Below are 23,900 nucleotides of genomic sequence, written 5' to 3' on the forward strand. Positions count from 1 at the left end.
TTTCCACAAGATGTGGTTTTTTTCTTTAATTGACAGTCTGGTGAGTGATAAGTTTGTTGAGCGGCCACTCTATGCAGAACTCTCTGCTAGGTGCTTTCTGTGTTTTCTGTCATGCCATCTTCCTAAACAGGCACAAGTTAGGGCAACTCTATTGTTCCCATTCCACAGATGTGGAAACTGAGGCTCCTAAGTTCTTTCAGTGTAGCTTTCCAGTGAAGCCTCTTCATCATTGTGCCCATTTAAGGGCTGAGCCTGTGCAGTCCTGAAAAGTTAGGAGAAGGATTCAAACCCATAATTCTCTGGCTTCAAAGCTCAGGTTTTTCCATCACTGTGCTGCCTTCTCTGTTAGCTCTTCAGTTTATGTGGGGCCGTGGTGTGTGTGTGTGTGTGTGTGTGTGTGTGTGTGTGTGTGTGTGTGTGAGGGGGCCAGGTAGAAACATCACTGGGCTGGGGTGCAGGGAACCTGGATAATTTTTTTCCATCTCTACCACAAACCTACTGTGAAGCTGGTGCAAGTTACTTAAACTTTCTGAATCCATTCTTTCCCACTGAGGTCCCTTTATTCTCTACTATGCTATGACAGTGCCGTGCTTGTATATTATAGTAATAGAGACCGTGTGTTCTCACATATAACAGATATTAGTATATCTTCTATGCGCAGTGCAATGGACTGAATATTTTCTGTGAAAATTCATATATTGAAGTCCTAACCCCCAAAGTGGTAGTATTAGGAGGTGGGCCTTTGGGTGGTAACTAGGTCGTGAGGGCGGAGCCCTCATGAATGGGACTAGGACCCTTATAAAATGGACCCCAGTGAGCTCTCTCCCTCCTCCTGCCAAGGGAGGACACAGTGAGAGGACAGCTGTTTATGAACCAGAAGAGGGCCTTCACCAGCCACTGGATGTGCTGGTGCTTTGATCTCGGACCTCCTACCCTCCAAAACTGTGAGGAATAATTTCCTGTTGTTTATAAGTCACCCAGTCCATGGTATTCTATTATAGCAGCCCGAACAGACTAAGAAGCCCAGCTAGGTTAAATAATCTTTGTGCCCAGGGATTGTGCTATATATATACACACATGTAACTCTCTATAACAAAATCCACACACAGATGTGCCGGGCCCTATGTTCGAAGCTAGTGTGTGTCTCTGTCCCAAGGAGTGGATAAGACAGATGCATATGTGGGAGATTCCAGCATAAAGCAGTCCATGCTCTGACAGAAGGGGACTTTCTTTCTCTTAGGTCCACGTGGCCCGACTTGTCAGTGGGCAAGAGCTGCTGATCTGGGCTCCAGGGGGTTTCTCCTTGGGAAACGAAGTGATCACCCCCAGCTTATCCGGGCAGTGGGCAGTGGGTGGAGAAAGAGTTGGGCCTACCTTGAATTGTGCCGTGGCACCCAACTGTAGGGATTATGCCCTGGCACCCATCTGGCTCTGGAGGCTGCATCATCAAAGATCTCCTTCTGAAGGTGCCCAGGATCCTAGAGCAAGTCAGTGTCCCCCTCCTCCTGGAACTGCACAATGGTACCACATTTCCCAGGTGCCCCAGGGGGGCCTTGATGGGTCACAAGAAATACTGAGCTACACCGTCATCCAATTCATCCAGCAAAGTGACGGTGACACTTTAATTTTGTTCTTCAAAACTCTCGATGAAGCTGTAGAACATTTAATGGGTCCAGGAGTCAAAGTGTCCCTGTTTGGGCATCTCCAGAACCGCAGCACTGAGATGCACCGAGACCGTGAGTGTCTGCTCTCTCCCTGCCTCTGCCCTTCTGTGAGGGCTAAGCCGTCTGGAGAGCACTTTTCATCCTTCCCAAATATCTCCTTTTTTTCCCCCTTCCCAGTCTGAATAAAGGATTTATAGAAATAGTGTAATCCTTAGTGACAGGCAGAGCCTGTGGCAGGGGCTTGCCACCTCCATTTCTCTTCTTCCCCAAATCTCAAGGCCCTGCTGCATTTCAGGCCACGTTTCTCACCCCTGTGCCTGTGCTCCCAAGAGAAGGGCTGTAGGAATGTGAGCCTCCTTTAAATCTGCCTTCCTGGACATTTCCAGCTAAATGGGATCAACCATCACTTCCTATTAGCACAACTTGGCCTTTCCAGCAGTGACGTGCAGCGCGGGATGCTCTGTGGATCACTTAGAATCATAAAACCTACTCTGTGGGCTACCCCTGCATCGCAGAGGGCTCCAGGGAGCAGCCGGGAGAAGGGGGGAGAAGGGCGGGAAACGGAACCCAGAAAGCTCTGAGTCTTCTGCTAAAAGCCGTCTGCAGCCAGGGCTCCCCACCCTGCTCTGCCCTACCTCATTCATTGGCACAGGGAACACTCCAGGGACAAGGACACTGAGTCCACAGCAGGTCAGATGAGTGGCTGCCACCTTTGGCATCTGTGCCAAGAGCTGCTCTCACATCTTATTTAATCCTGCCATAAAGTCTAAGATATATTTGAACACTGGGCCCAGAGAAATTAAGTGAGTTGTTCAAGGTTATGGACGGGGCAGAACTGGGATTGGAGGTTATGGTCTGTCCACCTCTACAAGCTGCCTTGGAGAAGCTGCCTTCATTCTACCTCCCAGAGAAGAAGCTGCAGGGTAATTCAGGTCGTAGTCAGCTGCGCCCGGTCCAGGAGACAGCTTCCTTCCAGAAGGGCCATATCAAGGCAGGACAACCAGTGTCAGCTATTTGGAAGTCCCAGTGACACTCTCTTCAGGGCCTCCCCAGGCACTCAAAGGATAAAAGTGAACATGTAGGATTTATCCCTCGGCCTCCAGATGTATGGAGACACTGCTCCCCTCCACCCTCCCAAGGAAACCGGGGTTGAAATTGCAGCCTCAGGAAGCTCATGTGACGTCCTGCACGGAGCATGTAGTATGGATGGCAGGGCTGAATTTTGATAAAAAACGAAACAAAAGTACACAAAAATCCGAGGTAGAGCCGCCATGAACCCGCATAAAAGCAAGCACGTGTGGAATGGATCTACACTCAGCCCCGTCCCGGGCGCTGCCACACCCCCATCATTAATGTTTCACAGGGTGGCCAGTGGCTGGGCCCCTTTGGCAGAAGTGCACGGAGGCCGTGGAGCATTCCCAGCTTGGCCTGCTTCCCGTCCTTCCCAGAATGACCCTTTCCTCCTTCATTCTTTTGGTACAAGTTTCTGCCAAAGGAACACAGATGGAGAGAGAAAAATCAGGGCTGGGTTTAGATGGGGGAAAAAATCCTCAGAATGTCGATGTGTTCATCCTGAAGAAACCTAAAATAATATCAAATCATCTTTGGGTTTTTGTGGGATCACACACACGCACATGCACACATGCAGAATAGCTGTTCCGTGCGCGTCTTCTGCATCTGTGAGCTATTAGTACCACAGAGAACCAGAAGCCTCGGGCTAACGTTTAGGCTTTTCTTCCCTTCCAGAGCTGGTGCAGCTCCTCTTGGACCGCTTCCTTTCTGTGTTTTTCTTTTCTCCTGCAAACACTGCGTCCCTCTTTCTTTTCTGTGTCCCCATGTCCTCAATCCCTCTTTTCCCAACTTGACAAAAAATAGCTCTGCACAAAGTATAAGATACTCCGATCACAGGGAAAATGACTGCTACAACTTACTGTATTCCCTCCCTGGGATGTTTGCGTTCTCAGGGACAAATCGCTGTGAACTTGTGGGATCTCTTGACTCAGGGAGTTGATGAAGAGTACTGGGTGAGACAGACGGCATTCCTGGGACCCTCAAAAGCACCCCACATGGAGGGCTGCTAACCACTTCCCCAAAAGGCTGCTCTGAGTATATAGTCTTCTCAGATGCTGCTTGCTCTTTGGGACTGCCCCTGAAGGCTATGTGGGTGCTTGGTGGGTAGAAGTCTTTAACACTGGTTCCCTCTTCCCATTCCAAAGAACAACTTCACCCCACCCCCCAAAAGAGATCCACTGAGAACAGGCATGCATCTGGCTGCAGTTAACAGTGCTTGTGGGGAGCAGGTGTATTGACCTGGTAGAGCGCTACCTAGCATAGCAGCTGCTGCCCCGGGACGTGCCCAAGGGCTGGGATGGGGGACTCTGCCTGATAAAGTGCTCTGTCAACAGCAAAAGGGCAAGGGAAGGCAAGAGCGAGATGCTGAGAGAAACTGACAGAAGGAACATGCTTTTGCCCTTTCCTCTCTTAAGTGAGTGGTGCCTGGAATTTGAAAGCCCCCAAATGTGGCACGGCCTGACCTTTGGCATCTGGGTTATGGCAACCGGTGAAATGACCGGAGAAACTGCTCAGACTGAGCTGCGCCGTAATGTGGAAAAAGCATTTCTCACATGACCTCATTAGGTCCTCAAGGGTGATGTGGGCAGAATCACTCAGCTTTCAGACTATCAAACTTTCCTTCTAGGAAATGAGGATGAGTGTTACTGTCAAGGTCCCAGTGTGTGTAAGTAATAGGACCAGGACCAGAACCCCGGTCTTCTAATTGCCAAAGGCTCTTCCCTCAGATTGTTTCCAGAGGTGTGGGAAGTAATTCCAAAGGTCAGGACAGAGTTTGACGACAAATAGCGTGCAGGCTCAAGGTATTTAGACATTCTCTCAACTGCCTCTACTTACCCAATCTGCTAGATGACAGGTGTTCCTCATTCCCTCCCTAAAATATAATTACTGACGCCCACAACACAGGATACCCTGGCTAGTAGCTCCTCTCCGGTATGTTCTTTCCCAATATTCCAGCCAAGCGTGCCCTTCCCCTGAACAACTTTCTCCAGAATATTGCTTCCTATTATGTCATTTCCCCATATACCGTTCTCCAGCCCACGCTTCTGCTCCTACCAGGTGAACACAAGCTTGCTAAGGGTCAATGAGTCTCTGTTCCCAAGCCTGTGTTACTCTTACTTTGCTTGTCTTTGTGAAAGCCTTATTGCAATTAAGTAATTTAACGCAATGTTCTGCAAACAGACTATATAAAGAAAGTGAAAAGAAAAAGAGTCGTTATTCCTATGCAAACTAAGTTAAGTACTGTGAAAAGATCAAATGGCCATGGGTTGCTAGAAAGCACTACTAATGAGGTAGGTGTAGGTAAGCTAACATTAAAGATTGGGGGCGGGGGGAACTGAACACATCCAGAATGAGTCTTCACGCAGAGTACTTGGCAAGTGCAAGTTCTCGAACCACTTTAAAGAAGCGGAAACTGGAAATGGTAGATGATGCATTATTGGGTGTGGTTTACTCAGGAAAGATGGCTGGATACGCCCGTCCATGGCCCCGTACTCAAAGGAGAGGCCTTGGATCTACATCAAAGAACAGTGAATGGGTGTACATTTATATGTTTTAAGTTAAAATTAAACGTTGAAGGTGTGTAGTATAATTTTCTCTGATTTCCCTTGTCAACCAACTTTTTCCATTAACTGACCAACACCAGTCCATAGTGTGTCAGATAAAAGGGACCCTGATCTAATAGCTAACAGTTATTGAGCAATTATTTGGTGCCAGACACTGTCCTAAGTGCCTTTTATGTAGCATCTCTTTTTATCCTCACAATCTACCCACAACTGAGATACTGACATTATCCTGTGGTGGCATATGGACCAGTTTTTACAGGTCCCGGTCGCTCCAGCCTCCCACCGATCTTCCTTTCTCTTGCCAGCGAGTCGCCATTACTGAACCACATGTCTATAAACCAGCACCCTGCCTCCTCCTAGCCTAATGTGAGAAGGTGCCAGAGTTCTCCAGCTCCTGGGAAGACTCTGACCTGCGCCCGATGGCTCCGTGGGGAACGGAGTATGGTGACTTCAAAAGAAGTCAGTCAGGTTCCAGGTTTCATGCATGGATATGAAGGGGACAGGTGAACATGCGTGGGCAGGAGTGGGAGCAGTGAACGCGGAAAGCTGGTGGAAAGCACTCAAGAAAATTGAGCCCAGCTGTAGATGAAACTGCAGAGAACGAACTGGGGGGGTGGGGTCGTGGGTAACAGTGGAACTTTTACGAGTAAAACACTGGAAAAGCCCATCTGAGGGCACTCGGGTGAAAAGGGGTGGGAGTGGGAAAGAGGGGACGTGCGGGAAGTATTCCTGGAAGCGTACAGGCCAGGAGAGATGTCCTCCTGATTTAAACCGGGGTCTATAAATGGGCATTGACAGTAACCATAGCAGCGAAAACCACTGTATGAGGGAACAAAGAAGAGCGCCCCCTCTGGTTAGTGCATTGTGGAACCTGTGACTTTTGCAATTCATTGTTTGCAATAGACACGAAGTTGGTGAACTTAGTGTCAAGGCAGAAATCTGATGTTTATGAAGGTCAGTAAGATAAAGGCTAGCAGGATGGGACAGAAAGGGAAGCATAAAGCACCACACATTGGGAGAACATATTCGTTATACAGGTACTTGAAAAAGGACTTATATCCAGGATACATAAAGAACTCTTAAAACACAGTAATAAAAAGACAAATAGTCCAATTAAAACTAGGCAAAATATTTTTTTTTATTGGGGAATATTGAGGAACAGTGTGTGTTTCCAAGGCCCATCAGCTCCAAGTTAAGTCATTGTCCTTCAGTCTAGTTGTGTAGGGCTCAGCTCAGCTCCAAGTCCCGTCGCCACTTTCAATCTTTAGTTGCAGGGAGCACAGCCCACAATCCCATGCAGGAATTGAGCCGGCAACCTTGTTGGTAAGAGCTCGCAGTCTAACCAACTGAGCCATCCGGCCACCCCAAAAATAGGCAAAAGATTTGAACAGACATTTTACAAATAAAGATGTATGAATGGCCAGTAAATTCAGCTTCATCAGCCATCAGGGAAAGGCAAATCTAAACCATAATAAGATACCACCACAGAGGCACTTAAGGCAGCTACGATGAAAAAGGTTGACCATACTAAATGTTGGTGAGCAGTGTTGTACCAAAGGTGGGGCAATACAAGCAGTCTGTACAGGGCAGGTAACAAGGGGGGGGGGGGGTGCATTGCCTGTAGAGAATTTAGAAACAATAACTAAACCACTCAAAGTCAATGTGCTTTTTATTATCACCATACATCAGCAATTCTAAACCATGTCAGTGATAAGATATTCCTCTCCAGCCAGGGAAACCCCTCCCTTGATACCCCACTCTTGGCCACATTGAGAGTGGGGTGTCATATGCTACAACCACCTTGGAGAACTGCCTCGCAGTTTCTTTTAAAATTAAAAATTGCACTTCTACATATTTACCCAGGAGAAATGAAAACACATATTTTCAGTGTTTATTGCAGATTTTTAATAAATAAATAAATAAATAATATCCCCCAAATGGAAAAAATCCAAAAGTTCATCAATAGATGAATGAATAAACAACATGTGGTACATCCATACAAAGCAATACTACTCAGCAATTGAAAACAAATGAAGTACCAACATGCAACAATATGATGAATCTTAACAACATTACGCTGAGCAAAAGAAGCCAGACACAAAAGCATACACACTGCTTGATTCCATTTCTTTGAAGACCAATAACAGGCAAATGTAATCTACAGTGACAGAAAGTAGAATAGTGGTTAGTGGTTGCCTGGGGACAGAGGTCGGGGTGGGTATGGAGTAGGAAGGGGCACAAGGAACTTTCTGGTGTATGGGTAACGCTCATTACCTTGATTGTCATGGCTACATGAGTGAACGTATTTGCCCAAACTCATCAAAACTGTGTACCTAAAATGTGTGCATTTTGTTGTGTGTAAATTGTACTTTAATGAAATTGATATAAACAAAAGCTTGAAACAAAAGAGAAAAGCCCTGGAGTCAGGACCAGGACAAATATTGATTAATTCAGGAATATGTCACAGGCTTTATGTGGTCATTCCTGAGTGGGACTCCATCAACAATCCACACACATCCCTTTGGGCCACCCTTGCAATGTCCAGTCTGGATGTGTATTTCCACTAGCCATTATGGAAAGATGTGCACTGTTGAATCTACAGAAGCTTTTATGTCTTCTCTCCAAATGGTTTTTATACTTCTCTCAAGTTCTAATATTTTTAATTCTTCCAGATGTAAGCGAAAACTGCTACTTGAATTATAATGATAGTAATAATAATAATAACAGCTAACACTTATTGAACATTTACTGGGGCCAGACAATATGCTAAGTGGTTTACCTGCATTATTTTATATAATCTTCACATAACCCTGATCCTGAGATATTATCCCCGTTTTTCACAGGAGGATGACCAAGGTTCAGAGAGGTAAAGGCTCTCATCAAGGGTGCACAGCGAGTCTGACCAAACTGGCATTCAGATCTGTCTGATTTGGAGTCTTGTTCTTGTCATTATACGCCAGGACATCCAACAATGACCTGGCTGACCTGATATTGCCCTCACTATCTGGTAAACCAGACCTCATGGTCCTCCAGAAGGGGGCGCTGAACATGACCACCACTCAGCAGCAGCACACATATTCCTTGTGCTGCCAACATCTTCAGGGCAGTTTCCCTGCCCCCATGAGCCTTCTTTAGCTCCGGCTTTCTTGAAGTCTCCATGGAGCCTGACAAATAGGCTCACGCTGTGTGATGAGTTCTTGTAGCTCCATTTCTGGACAGCAACCAATGGCAGAGTTAGATTGTCTTGTCCTCATGGGCCTTGGATGAGGGTGGGAGGCACCGGGAGTTCCTCCTTGACCTTCCACTCCTGCCCTGAGCTTTACTTTCCTCCTTTGCTCCCTCCCCTAGGGTTCTGTGAAGTTTATTCTTTTGAACTGTGACCGTGACCGTATATATCTCTGGGTGTATTCTAACAGGAACCTGCATTCCTTACATCTCAGGGCTGGCTAAAGAAGTTATGTGGGGCTCAGGGGAATCCTAAAGGAATTTGCTCAAGTCTGCTGGGGTCTGACTCCTGACACTCAAGTGCCTAAGTGCGGCCAGGCCTGTTTGACAATCAAACCCAGGCATGAATGAAAAGGGGGTGAGGAGCAGATGGGGTCCAGAGTGGACCCCAAGCTGGGCCCGCCTCCTGTTGGATGAAGCCTGTCTGGAGGCCTGGGAGGAGATGTGACAGGAGGAGGGGTCCCCAGTGGGGGAGTGGTTGTATCCACAGAAGAAGAGAGGAGAAGATAATGGAATCCAATAGAGCTCCTGAAAAAAATGTCATCTTGCTGCTGCCGAAACCCTTTGAATACGTTAAATCCTTAATCAGAGCAGCCTAAAACTGCAATGACTACATGGAGACATGTTAGTCCAGATAAATCCTTGCAGGTTTCAAAGATCTGAAGGGCCCCGGTACTTCCCTCTGCGGCGGCTGCCCTCTGCCCTCTCCTCCATGATGTCATTATTGAAGTTTCGTTTTCACCATGCATGGTATAAGTTGACATTGACAGTTGTAGCACTCTCACACCGACTCTGGAGGATTATTAGCTTTGAAGCTATTTGGCCTTGAGCGGTGAATTCTTTTTTGAGCTCATACTGGCTTATAATATCTGAGAAGGCTTGCTCCACTCTGGCCCCAGCTTGAATTAAGAGAGGAGGCCGCTTTCCAACTTGGAACTGATACCAGGAGGAACAGAATGGGGAATATTATCCATTTCTGATGGGCAACAAAGTTAGTGTTCTCGAATCCCCCGGAGGCCTTCACACCGAGTTTCCATTTTAACATTAGAGTTGGAACTGCAGCCTGGGCTGCCTCTGCCTGTAATCGCTGCACAGCCGCACAGCTGGATGCAGAGAAGGACTCGAGGAAAACATGGTCCTCTGGCCTCTAATCTGTTTGTTATTAGGTTGTTGGAAACCCCTCAGTGGGGCTGGAAGCTGATGTCAGAAGAGTATAATTCAAGTGTATGTTTAAAAAAAATAGAAGGGAAAAAAAGCTCCCTTCTGTGATAATTTACATGTGGTGAATGCAAGTGTCTGGGGGGATTAATTAGCTGAACAAAGCTGGGGAAGGGACTGCCAGTGAATTGGCAAAAATAGTGACCTGAAGAGTGTCTGACCTGCTCTTAATTTCCTTTCACGATTTAAACAAATGTGTTGCAAAGCTTATTCAGGGAGGGAAAAGGGAACCCCCTGCTCCACCCCCAGGCCCAGACTCAACCTACGGCTTAATAAAGAGAAAAAAGTATGTTCTTCGCTCTCCACAAACTATGCCACCGTTCACAAGGAAGCTTGGAAATGGGGCGGTGTAATCACAGTTTCACTGAACTATTGTCTGGGGTGGATGATAGGTTAACAGAGGAATTCTGGAGAGCTCTCTTATGAAAAATAAAATAAGGATCTCCCAAATTTTCAGGTTGTTGATTTAGGGAGAAGAAAACTTTCTTGAGATTATCACTGATTTATCTACATGTTCTTATTTGTTTCACTGTTATCACTTATTTATCTGTCTATGTGAAGGTCAATCTTTCCTAATACTATTTATGTCCATAAGCCATGGGCTGCATCCCTTTTGATGCCACTGGTTTTCCGGACGTACCAGCCTTCAAGTTTAAAGAAATCCAAATGAGACTCAGATTAGAGCTGGCTTGGAATAAATTTAGTAGTGTCGCCAAACATCAAAGCTGAAGAAGTAAATGTGCCCAGGAGGAGATGCTAACAGAAGTGAAAGCACAACATTGGTGAGAACACAGGGGCTAGGAAAACAGCTGGAGGGAATGGGGCTAGTTACAGAATGCAAACGCACCAAGACAAACCCAAACTCGTTTCTCTTCACAATGGTTTAGTTGAAAAAACTTGCATTTTATTTGCCTGATGCTCAGGACAGTAAACAGTGCATTTCCTTAACTCTAACAGATACTCCTCACCACCCCTCACCATTTCTGAAACTGGAACGTCGTACAGCTGACATGACCACTAAAATGTGTCGTGCCCACGGTATTACCACGATGGTGTATCTTGTAGTCAATGTGCTGGCAACAGAAAAATATGGTAAGCAAGAAAGTATTTAATCTTTGCAAAATGCCAATGAGACGTGTAGTCATTTGCTCTTGGAGAGAAAGCCTGCACGTAGTTATAAGCATGCACATAGATGAATTGGGTATACGCTGAGCTGAGAGTCTACGAACGGGCTGTGTCCACCGCTATCCAGACAATGAATGAGTGGAGCCAGTGCTGACATTCCCATTTTTAACTTACTTAAGCAATTGATGGGTGCTCACCTCATCAAGGCTTACTTATTTTGGCAAAATGATAAATTGCACTCATATTTTTTCTGCCCCAAGGCAAATTGGTGAGCTTTAAAAAAAATAAAAAACAGAAAACTCTTTTGGGTCTGTTAATAATTTCCAAAGAAAAGAGCAGCCAATGGTTGAATAAATAAACCATTCTTGATGACAATTTAAGAACTTCAGTAACAGTACGTGTGCATATGTGTGCTTGTGTGTGTGTGTGAACACACAATGTGCAATCAATTCCTAATTAATCCAATTAATTTGAGAAGTATTATGCTAGCTGAGTCTACATTGAGTGTGTGCATTTGTATATACATATACAATATTTTGTAGAGGACAGTAAAAAAAAAAGTGAATATCCAGTATCAAATTATGCTTTCTTAACAAAGCATAACAAATTCCTAAGAGTAATTTAGTAATTTACAAGCACAATATCAAAGGTAGTTGGGCTGCCTTAAGAGGTAGAGAGTTCCTGGTCACTGGGATGTTTGAGTAGCAAGTGTTGAATGTTTTCGTTGGAGTCCTTTTATGAAATGTGGGGAATTGGATGTGGTGAATTTTTAAGTCCCTTCCAATAGGAGAATCTATGGTTCTATGACATAGAATCTGCAATATCATCTTAAATGAGAGCACATTGAAGCCAGGGTTACATCGTATTTTAGCACAGTTCATAGGCCATAACACCAATGTGTGTGAATGAGCATGAATGAGTTGGATTAATGATTTCTGATACCCTTTCCAGCACAAAGATGGCAGTTGATGAAATAACTGTATTAGTCAGGCTTCTCCATGTGCTGGGCTTGAGTTTCAGATTTATTATGAGAAACTGGACCACGCTATTATGGAGACTGAGAAGTACCATAATTTGTTCTCTATAACCTGGAGACCCAGGAAAGCCAGTGGTGTAATTCAGTCTGAGTCAGAAGGCCTGAGAACAAGTGTCGCTGACTCTGTAAATCCCAGTCTAAGGGTAGGACAAGACTCATGTCCCAGCCAAAGCAGGCAGACAGGAAGAAGAAGAAGGGGCAAATTCCTCCTTCCTCCACCGTTCCTTGTATTTGGACCCTCAACAGATTGGATGATGCTTAATCACACTGAGGAGGGAAATCTACTTCACAGAGTCCACCAATTCAAATGCTAATGTCATCCTGAAACACTCACAGACACACCCAGAAATAATATTTAATCTGGGCACCTTGTGGCACAGTCAAGGTGACACACGAATTAACCATCACATGAATGTGTGTCAGCCTGTGACAATAATGTATATGGGATGTATGACTTCCTTCCTCGAGAATGCATTTTACCAAACCAGCGGATCTCTTCCCTTTTGCAATCTCCACTCCTAGAATCTGCAAATTTTCAGTGGCACCTCCAATGGGATTATGTTATGTCCACAATTATTTCACCATTTACCTGCCTGTCCTTCAGCACTGAGTTGCCCTTGAATGGAATTGCTGACCACCTCGATCACACATTGGTATACCCTTCTAGGGAAAGTTCTCCCTAAGCATTGACTTCTTATGCCTCACCTCTTATACTTTCTCACAGGCAGGTGGATCCCGATCCACACTCTTGCATGGTTGGCTCACCTCCATTTGCTAGACATCACTGGAACAGAATGCATCCCTGTTTTAACAAAAATGAATTTTACACACTGATTGATATTTGACGGCGTGCTGATAAAAGGAAAGAGAGCCATTGTTTTAAATGTCTCTGTGCTGTTGAACATCTGATGTTTCGCAGTAAAACAGACCAGGTCATACTTTAATCTTCAGTGCTCAAGTCCGTCCAGGACCTTTAGTTGAAGCATCTGAAGCTCTGTGTGCTTTGTAAGAAGTAAGGCTTCTCTGTGTACTAGGCATGGTTTTCAGAAACTTTGCTGAAAATCAATGAGGGCTGGCAGAGGCAAGGGAGCGTGGCTTCTCAGAATGGGCACCTTGATGAAACAGCCTATGACAACAAAGTAGGCATTCATGAACAAACAGTTAAGCATCTTGGAGATGACCCAACAGGTGCAACCATTTTCCTGACTGTCCCCCAGATTCAGCTTTGCTCTTGAACTTTAGCTTTTAGGCATCTTTACGGGGTCCTTGGCTCAGCTCCCAGGTGGAGGGAGCAGAGATTTTGATGTGAATGGAGGCTTGCTCACTAACCGCGGCTAGCTACTTCTCATCACAAATCTTAGTCTTCCCTTCCTGTGAAAACCTGAGTCTGTCTAGTTTTGCTTCAAAGTATGATGGGTTCAGCTGAGACTTTCTAAGGGAGATAGGCTCTTGTGATTTTTTTCATTCTACGTCTCCCACTTCCTCCCAACCCTTGGAACACTCTATACCCCCCTCCCCCAAAGAACGCTGACCTCCACTTTTACACGGAGCACAGTGGGGTTCAGCAAATCTTCCAGCAGCTTTGATTTTAATTCAAGTGGTGCGAGAGCATTGAGGACTTCTCCAGAGGATATCATGCAAACTTCAAATTGCTATTGCCTTTTTGGGACATTAAAGAAAGTTTCTCGTGCCCCTAGGCTTCCCGGAGGACACTTCCAAACACCAAAGTTGCTTTGACTTGAAGAAAGATGACATGTGTGGTAAGGAGCAGCGAGGAATAAAGATGTAGCAGGGTTGAAAATTCAGTCACACTCCACTCGGATGTGCAATATCAAATAGTTTCTGTCCTTCCTAAAGCGGGTCTGATCTTCCTTTGACACCCCCTACTTGCCAATTAACAATATCTGAGTCTCTTCCAATTTAAATGTTCTCGTTTAATTTAAATATTTTATTTATTAGAAATTCAATTTCTTTCTAGCGCTGGTTTAAATTTTCCCCGTTAGACATCTTGTCCTCTGTAGGTAAAGGCTCATTCTCTATCCCAAGGTGATTTCAGGGTGGTTAAAGAGACTTCCATGTTATTCAGTGAGAGAAAAAAAGGGGCCTGTGGAATCTTCTTGATTCTTACCGGTCTTTGCTGCAAAGTGGCCGGACTGGCTTTCTCCCCAGACTAGGATCACTGTCCACCTGGTCTTTTGGGGTGATGTAATGGCACTGGCTTCTGGCCATTTTCTCCTGGTCTCAGGGCCTGTTATGGTTTCTTTATCCTGATCATGGTTTTCATTTCCCACCTTTTCATCCCATTATCCTGGAATCCCATATGTGCCACCCCAAAGGCACTGGGGATCTAGAGCACTGCCTCAGACTCACGGGCCTAGGTAACTTCTGCTCCCACTGTTGTCCCATTGCCTTCTATCATGCTGGCAGTGATCACACAGGGGGCTTCTTGAAGCTTGGAGCCTCCCCCAAGGATCCCCGGAGAAGTGTGACAAGAAGTGAGTCTCTAGTCTTCTGATGTCAGCCTTCTGCTCAGTCTATCCTACTACGCTCCCCGTTCCAGGACTTAGGGCCTGAAAGTTCAAGGCCCACCTGGCTTTCCTTGTCTGCCTCCCCCTTTGCCTTCTTCATCCAGGCCCTGGGGCTGAAAGTTGCCAGCTTTCCACTCCACATCCCATCCTGATGGCAGAGAATAAATCTCTAGGATCTATTCCACCAGGTATGGCTCTTGATATACTAATGGGAACTAAAGGAATTTAGAAAATCCCTTTCCTTCTCAACAATGCCTGGCTTTGAAGATGATTTTCCTGCTTAAGAGGTCAAGAAAGTCAGCTTTGAGATTCAAACTGATCAATGGTCTCTTTGTTCTAAGCAGTATCCCTGGGGCCAGAAGCCTCGTGCCTCAGCTTTGGAGGTGGAAGACAGCAGGGGAAGGTGATTTAAGAGGAAACCAAAAAGTTAGAAGTGTAATATTTGCAAAATATTATCCCTGTTACAGAAATATGATTCTGCGCTTTCAAGAAGCACTGTTAAATACTCCCCTTTTAGGAAATGTCCATTTATACAATTTTCCTGTTTGAAACATCCATAATTTTCAACTTCCTTCCTAAAACACTTTCCCCAGAGTCCTATGTACTTTGAAAGACTGTCTTTGAAGGATTTTATTCCACATTCTTTCTCTATTTTTCTGGTTAACAAACAACACTGAATCAGCAATAAATGTTATCTCTACCTATTTGCTCTTTCTCTATCACCTTTGATTCTCCCTTCACTTTGTACCCCCTTTCCCTTTGGGGAACATCTAAGTCACAGGGCATTATGCAGAACAGAATCACAATCCTCATGACTGGAAGGAAGTAGGATGGTTTGGTAGCAACATGCTGGGTGGGTGCTGTGATAATTACTAAGAAAGAACAGCCAACTAGGTTTTCATTAGGGGAATAAACTCTAGTTCTTCTTTGCATGTTGTCTCCCTGGTAATGGCCATGACCCCAAAGAAAATGGGCACAGCACAGACAGGAGTAAGTTTTTCCTCATGCTTGTCAAAGCATGTCAGTGTTCTCTCATGGACTGTGGTACAATTCTCCTAATGCAATTAAGTAGCGCCTTCTTTTTCCAGGGAAATGCACTTACAAATGTCAGTCAGATTTGCGGTCAACACGCTGGGAAGAACTTTGTTATGGAACCTGAAACCTGGCCTGATTATGTGTTTTGCAACAAAAGCCCAAAGTTCACATGAACTTTTCAACTAGCGAGTTTGACGCCGGGGGGGGGGGGGGTTCTTCATGGATGCACTTGGATTTTTGGACAGAAGATTTTGACTCAGTGGTGCTTAGTACCTGGTGTCTTGTCAGTCTTCCCAAACCTCTGGGCAGCACTCTCAATCTTACTCTTTGGATGTGACAGGAAGCCACGTTTCCTCTACAAAACTCCGTGGATAGGATGCACTCTCCATGGCAGGTTCTAAGTAGAGAGCAACTGGTCTCTGCTGATCAACAAGCCACCAGCCCTGTTCCTTGGCTCCTCCCATGACTGCTTCAAACTGGGTTTTAACGACAGTCTTGCCCTTCATGGGTCATGTACGTGTGACAAAAATCCCTTCTATGCGTATAGGTATATAACAATTACTCAGCATGTTCATTTAATTCTCATAGACACCTGGTAGGAAGGTGTCTTGCATTGTCTCCACACTACTTCTAAGAAAACTGAAGCTAGAAATTGAAGCTCAATGTCATGGCCAGAGGAGTATGTCACAGACATAGGACAGTATAATGGTGGTCAATACAGCCCTTTGTACCAATGTACATGCAAAGGTTATGGGGATGGGACTGGTCTTGAGGATGTGATATGGTGTTGCAGCTAATGATACCAGCTTTAGAACTTCCCTTCAAAGGCCATCTACTTCTGTGGGGCCCAGTGCAAGATGAAAACACAGCGTCTCTTGTTCAAATAGCAGGAAAAAATGCCATTAAAGGTACTAAATATAAAGCCTTTTCTTTCCTTTATGGTCTCTCTCTTGACTTATCATGGTGTTTTTTATTTGCTACTTAATGTCATTCTACATAAAGAGAAATTAAAATCTTAAATTATGAGCATACCTTTTACCATTCAACTTTATGGTGCGGAATGCCAGTTTTACATAAGAGCACTTAACTCATGCAGAATCATCAAAACTCCACAATTCGTATTTCATAGCTGGCACATGTATTTCATTATTACTAGAATAGTGGGGACATTGCACAAAACTAACTCGTCTGTTTTATTTCACTTCTTCACATGCACACATTCTACCAACACTCTCTACGTCTGGCTAACTGCTATGTAAGAAAGGACTGAAAGGAAAAGGAATTGTGGGTTGTGCTATCTCTCCTTTTCCTTCTATGTGATCATTTTCAGAGTAAATGGTTGGCTAATAAGGGGAAGTAACAAGAGTAAGAAAGGATATGATAGGATTCGTTGATTGTTTGTGTTTCGTAAGATGCCATTGCCCTCTTTCTGTGTTAGAAGCAGTTCTGATTCAAAACAAAACGATGTAGCCTCTCAGGGCTGTCAGCATTCCTAGCACCCCACCCCCACCCCCCCAACCCACCTCCCGTTAATTAGTTGTAGACATAACACACTTACCTTGTACTCATGTTGAGTCTCACTGAACTCTCACCATCATGGGTCCAACTGAAATTCTGTGCCGTGGGGCTTCTCACATCCTGTATGTGAACGGGGAGGCAAGGAACAGCAGTACTTACATTGTCCGCATGGCCTCCGCGCATGCGCTTGCTCCATTGTTGTCTCGGACTTCACCTACAAACCCAAGTTCAAAGATAAAATTATTAAGAATCTCAAAATGGTGACAGTGGAGCATTAAACCCAGCACCGTGTGCTCCTGAGTATGGGGCCCTGTGTGACAGACAGTACAGGTCGTGTTCCTGGGAACCTGCTCTGTGGCTCTGTTTCTCACTTGCGTTCACATCACCGTCTTACCACATTTTGACTGTGTGAACTTGAGGAGCCCCAGTCTTGGAACCTCAGCTTTCTCATTGGTGAAATAGGAATAAAAATAGTGTTTCTTTTCAGCATTGCTAGACAGCATTTCTTCAGTGTCCATCATAGTATGGGCCAATAGAAATGTATTGTGAGTCAAAAAAGCAAGTCCTGTATATACTTTTCAATTTTCTGTGAGCCACCCTTATAGAGCACTGTCTCTGATTTTTCCAGATCTTTGCTCAAATGTAACCTCCATGAAAAGTACTTCCCTGACCATTCTGTCTGTAGTAGACAAATTTCTAAATTGGTATCCATGATCTAATTTCTAAGATGGCCCTGGTATACTGTCTTTGTGCAGGGAGAACCTGTGATTTAATGGTATATAACCTCCATAATTAGGTTATGAAGCCATGACTTTGAGTTAACCAAGGGGAGATCACCCTAAGTGGGCCTGATCTAATCAGAGTAGCCCTTAGAAGAGGAAGAAACAGTAATAGGCCCTGTCCTTCTGCCTCCATGAATTCTACAGCTATAGAAACTGAATTTTGCCAACAAACACATGAACTTGGAGAAGGAAACCAAGGCTAGAATTCGACCCAGTCCTGGCTGACTCTTCTGACTATAACCTTGTGGGACTTAAGCAGAAAACCCAGTGAACCTAGGCCTTGATTCCTGAACACAGAAAATGTGAGATGACACATTTGTGTTACTATAAGCCACCCAGTTTGTGATGATTTTTTATGCAGCTAATACAATGTCTAAAGTACACTCTCCACCAGCATTCTCTATTCTTCTTTACTGTATTATTTCTCTTTATAGCATTTTTGCTACCTGCAATTATATTATGCAATTATTTTCTTGTTTAATCTGACTGTCCCACTGGTATATAACCTCCACAAGGGAAGGGACTCTGGCTTATTTACTATTGAATTCCCTGTTTCTTAGAGCAGTACGTGGCACACAACAGGTACTCAACAAATATGTGTTGAATGAACTCATAAACAAATAGATGTGTGTTCAGTGTTTACCTAATTTATAAAGAGTTCTTATAGGTGTACTTCAGTTCAAGCAAACTTGGCATGAGGAATCTCAATTCACTTATTAAAAAAAGTTGAGTAGTGTTTTGTTTTTTTTCTAAAAGAATATAAAATATGAAACAATTTACCAAAAATGCTATTAGGTACAACTTTTTAGGAGTATATGTATTGCATAAAGCAAGGTAAACCTGGTGGTTTAACAACCTCATTACTGTTTCTTTTAACAAATGTTACTGTGTTTTAGCATCAAACATAGAGGAGCAGGACAGAAGATAAGCAAACTTGACAATGTGCACTTGTTGAAGGACGTCTCAGTTAGAAAGGTGTATTGGGTCATCAAAACGGTGGCATGAGGTGAGCCTCTGGAAATCTCCCCTGGAATTTACAACAAATTGAAAAACTATAACTCCACAAAGGACTCCCTGCACAGCAAATAGGTAAGACGAAGAGGCTCACTACTGAATTCACCTAAAGGTAGGCAATTGTGCAAGGGGGGAAGGAGGGAAGGGAGAAGTGCAGAGACGGAGTCGCGCGGGCGCAGGACGCAATCCTAGCTCAGTGCTCCGAGCTCGCTGCATCCCGGAACCACCGCAGCTGCGGGAGAGGGAAGAACTCGGACTGCTAGGGCTCCATTTATGGCCCACAGGGCTGAGGGGACAGCATATAACACAACTGAATCCAATGCTCACGGCAGAGACCTCGGAGCAAAGACTGAGGGAAGAAGGCTGAAAACGGTGGCTTAAGCCCTCACTGCCACAGAGAATGGAAGCCTTAGGCACTGAGACTAGCCGCCCCCTCCCCACCCTCCCAGAGCTTGCCCCGCCCACACATGCCCAATGCTAGAAGCAGAACAGTAGCAGTGTCAGATCAAAAGAACAGAATATGTGCAGTTCTGAGAACTGTGGTCTGCAGACACAGATTCGCTGCCCAACTAATTCTGGCAAAGGGGAGGGAGCTGTGGAAACAAGACTGGCTGTGGTGGTGGTCGCCCGAGATTGCTCTGGGCCACCTCTCACAACTCACCCCGCCCCTGGCCCCACCTATCTGGGCAGATCCCTGCAGGAGTAAACAGAACTGCTGAAACACACGGTCTCTGAATCTGGTGCAGGAAGAGCTTTGGAACTTCAAAAGCTCTCTGCATCCCCACAGGGACGCGGTGCCCTATATGACCCAGGAGAACTGTTAACAGAGGAGAAGCCTGCCTTCCATGGAATCCCCCCATTGTGTGAGAAGCTGGAATAGTGCAGAGAAAATATAACACTACATTGTGAGAGAGAAAACAAGGCTGCAGTCAGAGAGAAAATAAAACATTCTACCAACACGTACTGGAAAACAAAAGAAAGACCTCTTCCTATCAACCTGTTGCAGAACCCTCTCCTGTAGATGTCTAAGAAGAAAAATAATAAATCATTAATTGCCATGAATAACCAAGGCAATAAGACAGTTCAGAAAGAAAGTGAAAAGTCTTCAGAAAATGAACTTAAAGATATGGAAATATGTGACTTAAATGACAGAGAATTCAAGATTGCAGTTCTGAAAAAACTCAACGAGATGCAAGAAAACACAGAAAGGCAGTTTAATGAACTCAGAAACACAAAGAACAACATGAACATTTTACCAAAGAGATTGAAATTTAAAAAAAGAACCAAATAGAATTTCTGGATATTAAGAACTCAATAGAAGAAATTAAGAATGAAATAGCCGGCTTATGTAGTAGAGTTGACCAGATGGAGGAAAGAATCAGTGACATCGAAGATAGAAACCTGGAAATGACACGGATGGAAGAAGAAAGAGACTTGAGACTTAAAACAAATGAAAGAACTCTACAAGAACATTCTGACTCCATCAGAAAGAGCAATATAAGAATAATGGGCATACCAGAAGGAGAAGAAAGAGAGAAGGGAACAGAGAGTATATTCAAACAAATAGTTGATGAGAACTTCCCAAACTTGTGAAAAGAACTGGATCCTCGAATCCCAGAAGCAAATAGAACACCTAATTACCTCAACCCCAACAGGCCTTCTCCAAGGCACATTGTATTGAATCTGTCAAAAATCAACAACAAAGAGAATCCTCAAGGCAGCCAGGGAAAAGGAGACAGTAACCTACAAAGGAAAGCCCATTAGATTATCATCAGATTTCTCAGCAGAAACTCTACAAGTCGGGGCGGGGAGAGGGGGTACCAAATATTTAAACTATTGAAAGAGAGAAATTATGAGCCAAGAATAATATACCCAGCAAAGATATCCTTTAGATATAAAGGAGGAATAAAGACCTTTCCCGACATACAGAAGCTGAGGGAATTTTCTAATACACAACCTGCACTACAAGAAATACTAAAGGAGGCTATCTGACTACCATCAACAGAGACAATTTGTGGCAACCAAACCATAAAAAAGGGGAGAGTAAAGGTCTGAACCAGAATATGGGAATGGAGAAAGTAGGCATGCTGAAGAAAATGGAATATTCTAAATATCAAACTTTCTTTTACATAATCTTAAGGGTAACCACTCAAAAAAAATCCAGAACTGAAATATATACTGTAATAAAAGAAGAAACAGAGGGAAACAGCATAGAATACCACCACACAGAAATAATAGACAACAACAAAAAGGCAAAGAAACAATGGAGACACAGTCTTACCAGAAAACTAAAGATAGAATGATAGGAAATCCTCACATATCAATAATCACCCTAAATGTAAATGGACTGAACTCACCAATAAAAAGGCACAGAGTAGCAGATTGGATCAAAAAACTAAACCCATCCATATGCTCTCTCCAAGAGATGCATCTCAGCTACAAGGACAAGCATAGACTCACAGTGAAAGGGTGGAAATTGACACTCCAAGCAAATGGTACCAGAGAAAATCAGGTGTAGCTATACTGATATCAGATGAAACAGACTTCAGGGTGAGAAAGGTAACAAGAGACAAAAATGGACATTTCATAATGGTAAAGGGGACTATACAACAAGAAGACATAACAGTCATCAATATTTATGCCTCTAATCAAGTAACACCAAAATATACCAAGCAACTACTAACAGAATTAAAGGGAGAAATTGACCAAAACACAATTATATAGTAGGGGATGTAAATACATCATTGACAGCTATGGATAGATCATCCAAACAGAAAATAAATAAAGAAATATCAGCCCTAAATCACACACTACATGAAATGGATGGACATAATTGACATTTATACAGCACTTCATCTTAGAACATCAGACTATACATTCTTTCCTAGTGTACATGGAACATTCTCAAGGATAGACCATATATTGGGACATAAAACTAGCTTCAGCAAATTTAAGAAGATTGAAATCACACCAAGCATATTCGCTGATCACAAGTCTTTGAAATTGGATATCAACTGGAAAAAGAAAGAAGGAAAACCCACAAATATGTGGAGATTAAACAACATACTTTTAAAGAACGACTGAGTCAAAGAAGAAATAAGAGGAGAGATCAAAAGACACATAGAAACAAATGAGAATGAAAATACATCCTGCCAAAATTTTGGGGATTCAGCAAAAGCGGTTTTAAGAGGGAAATTTTTATCAATACAGGCCTATCCCAAGAAATAAGAAAAATCCCAGATAAATAACCTCCCATTTCACCTTAAAGAACTAGAAAAAGACGAACGAATGACACACAAAGTCAGCAGAAGGAAGAAAATAATAAAAATCAGAGCAGAACTAAACAAAATAGAGAACAAAAGACAATAGAAAAAAATTAACGTGATGAAGAGTTGATTCTTTAAAAAGATTAATAAAATTGACAAACCCTTGGCTAGACTCACTACGATAAAAAGAGAAAAGACACAAACAAAATCAGAAATGAAAGGGGGAAGTTATCACGGATCCCACAGAAATACAAAGGATCATCCAAGAATACTATGAAGGATTAGATGCCACAAAATTCAATAACCTAGAAGAAATGGAAAAGGTTTTAGAAACATATTACCTTCCTAGGCTGAATCATGAAGAACTGGAAAACCAAAATAGACCGATCACCAGTAAAGAAATTGAATCAGTCATCTGAAACCTTCCCAAAACCAAGAGTCTGGGACCAGATGGCTTCACTAGTGAATTCTACCAAATATTCAAAGAAGATCTAATACCTGTCCTACTCAAACTCTTCCAAAAAATTGAAGGAGAGACAATACTCCCTAACTCATTTTATGAGGCCAACATTGTCCTGATACCAAAAACTGGTAAGGATAACACAAAAAAAGAAAAATACAGACCAATATCTCTGATGAATACAGATGCAAAAATCCTTAACAAAATTCTAGCAAATTGAATGCAACAATGCATTCAAAAGATTATTCATCACGACCAAGTGGAGCTCATCCCAGGAACACAGGGGTTGTTCAACATCCGTAAATCCATCAATGTGATACATCCCATAAACAAAATAAAGGACAAAAATCATATGATTATATCAATTGATGCAGAAAAAGCATTTGACAAGATACAACATCCATTTACGATTAAAACACTTAATAAAATAGATATAGAAGGAAAATACCTTAACATAATAAAGGCCATATATGACAAGCCCTCAGCTAATCTCATAATTAATGGTGAAAAACTGAAGCCCTCTGCTCTACATTCAGGAACACGACAGGGCTGTCCCCTATCACCTCTGCTTTTCAACATAGTGTTGGAAGTCCTTGCCAGAGCAATCAGGCAAGAGAAAGAAATAAAAGGCATCCAAATTGGGAATGAAGAAGTTAAACTGTCACTCTTTGCAGATGACATGATGCTATATATAGAAAACCCTAAAGATTCCACCAAAAAGCTATTAGAAACAATCAATGAATACAGTAAAGTTGCCGGCTACAAAAATCAACGTACAAAAGTCCATTGCATTCCTATATACTAACAATGAAATCTCAGAAAAAGAAATAATAAAAAAAAAACAATTCCTTTTGCAATTGCAGCAAAAAGAATAAAATACCTAGGAATAAACTTAACCAAGGATGTGAAAGACCTATATGCTGAAAACTCCAAGACATTTTTAAAAGAAATTGAAGAAGACACAGAGAAATGGAAAGACATTCGTGCTCATGGATTGGAAGAATCAACATAGTTAAAATGGCCATATTACCCAAAGCAATATACAGATTTAATCCAATCACCATCAAAATCCCAATGGCATTTTTTAAAGAAATAGAACAAAAAAATCATCAGATTTGGGCCGGCCTGGTGGCTCAGGTGGTTAGAGCTCCATGCTCCTAACTCCGAAGGCTGCCGGTTCTATTCCCACATGGGCCAGTGGGCTCTCAACCACAAGGTTCCCAGTTCAATTCCTCGAGTCCCACAAGGGATGGTGGGCAGCGCCCCCTGCAACTAAAATTGAACACGGTACCTTGAGCTGAGCTGCCGCTGAGCTCCTGGATGACTCAGTTGGTTGGAGCGTGTCCTCTCAACCACAAGGTTGCCGGTTCGACTCCCGCAAGGGATGGTGCGCT

This window comes from Rhinolophus ferrumequinum, chromosome 12, assembly GCF_004115265.2.
Source record: "Rhinolophus ferrumequinum isolate MPI-CBG mRhiFer1 chromosome 12, mRhiFer1_v1.p, whole genome shotgun sequence".
NCBI classification, from domain to species: domain Eukaryota; kingdom Metazoa; phylum Chordata; class Mammalia; order Chiroptera; family Rhinolophidae; genus Rhinolophus; species Rhinolophus ferrumequinum.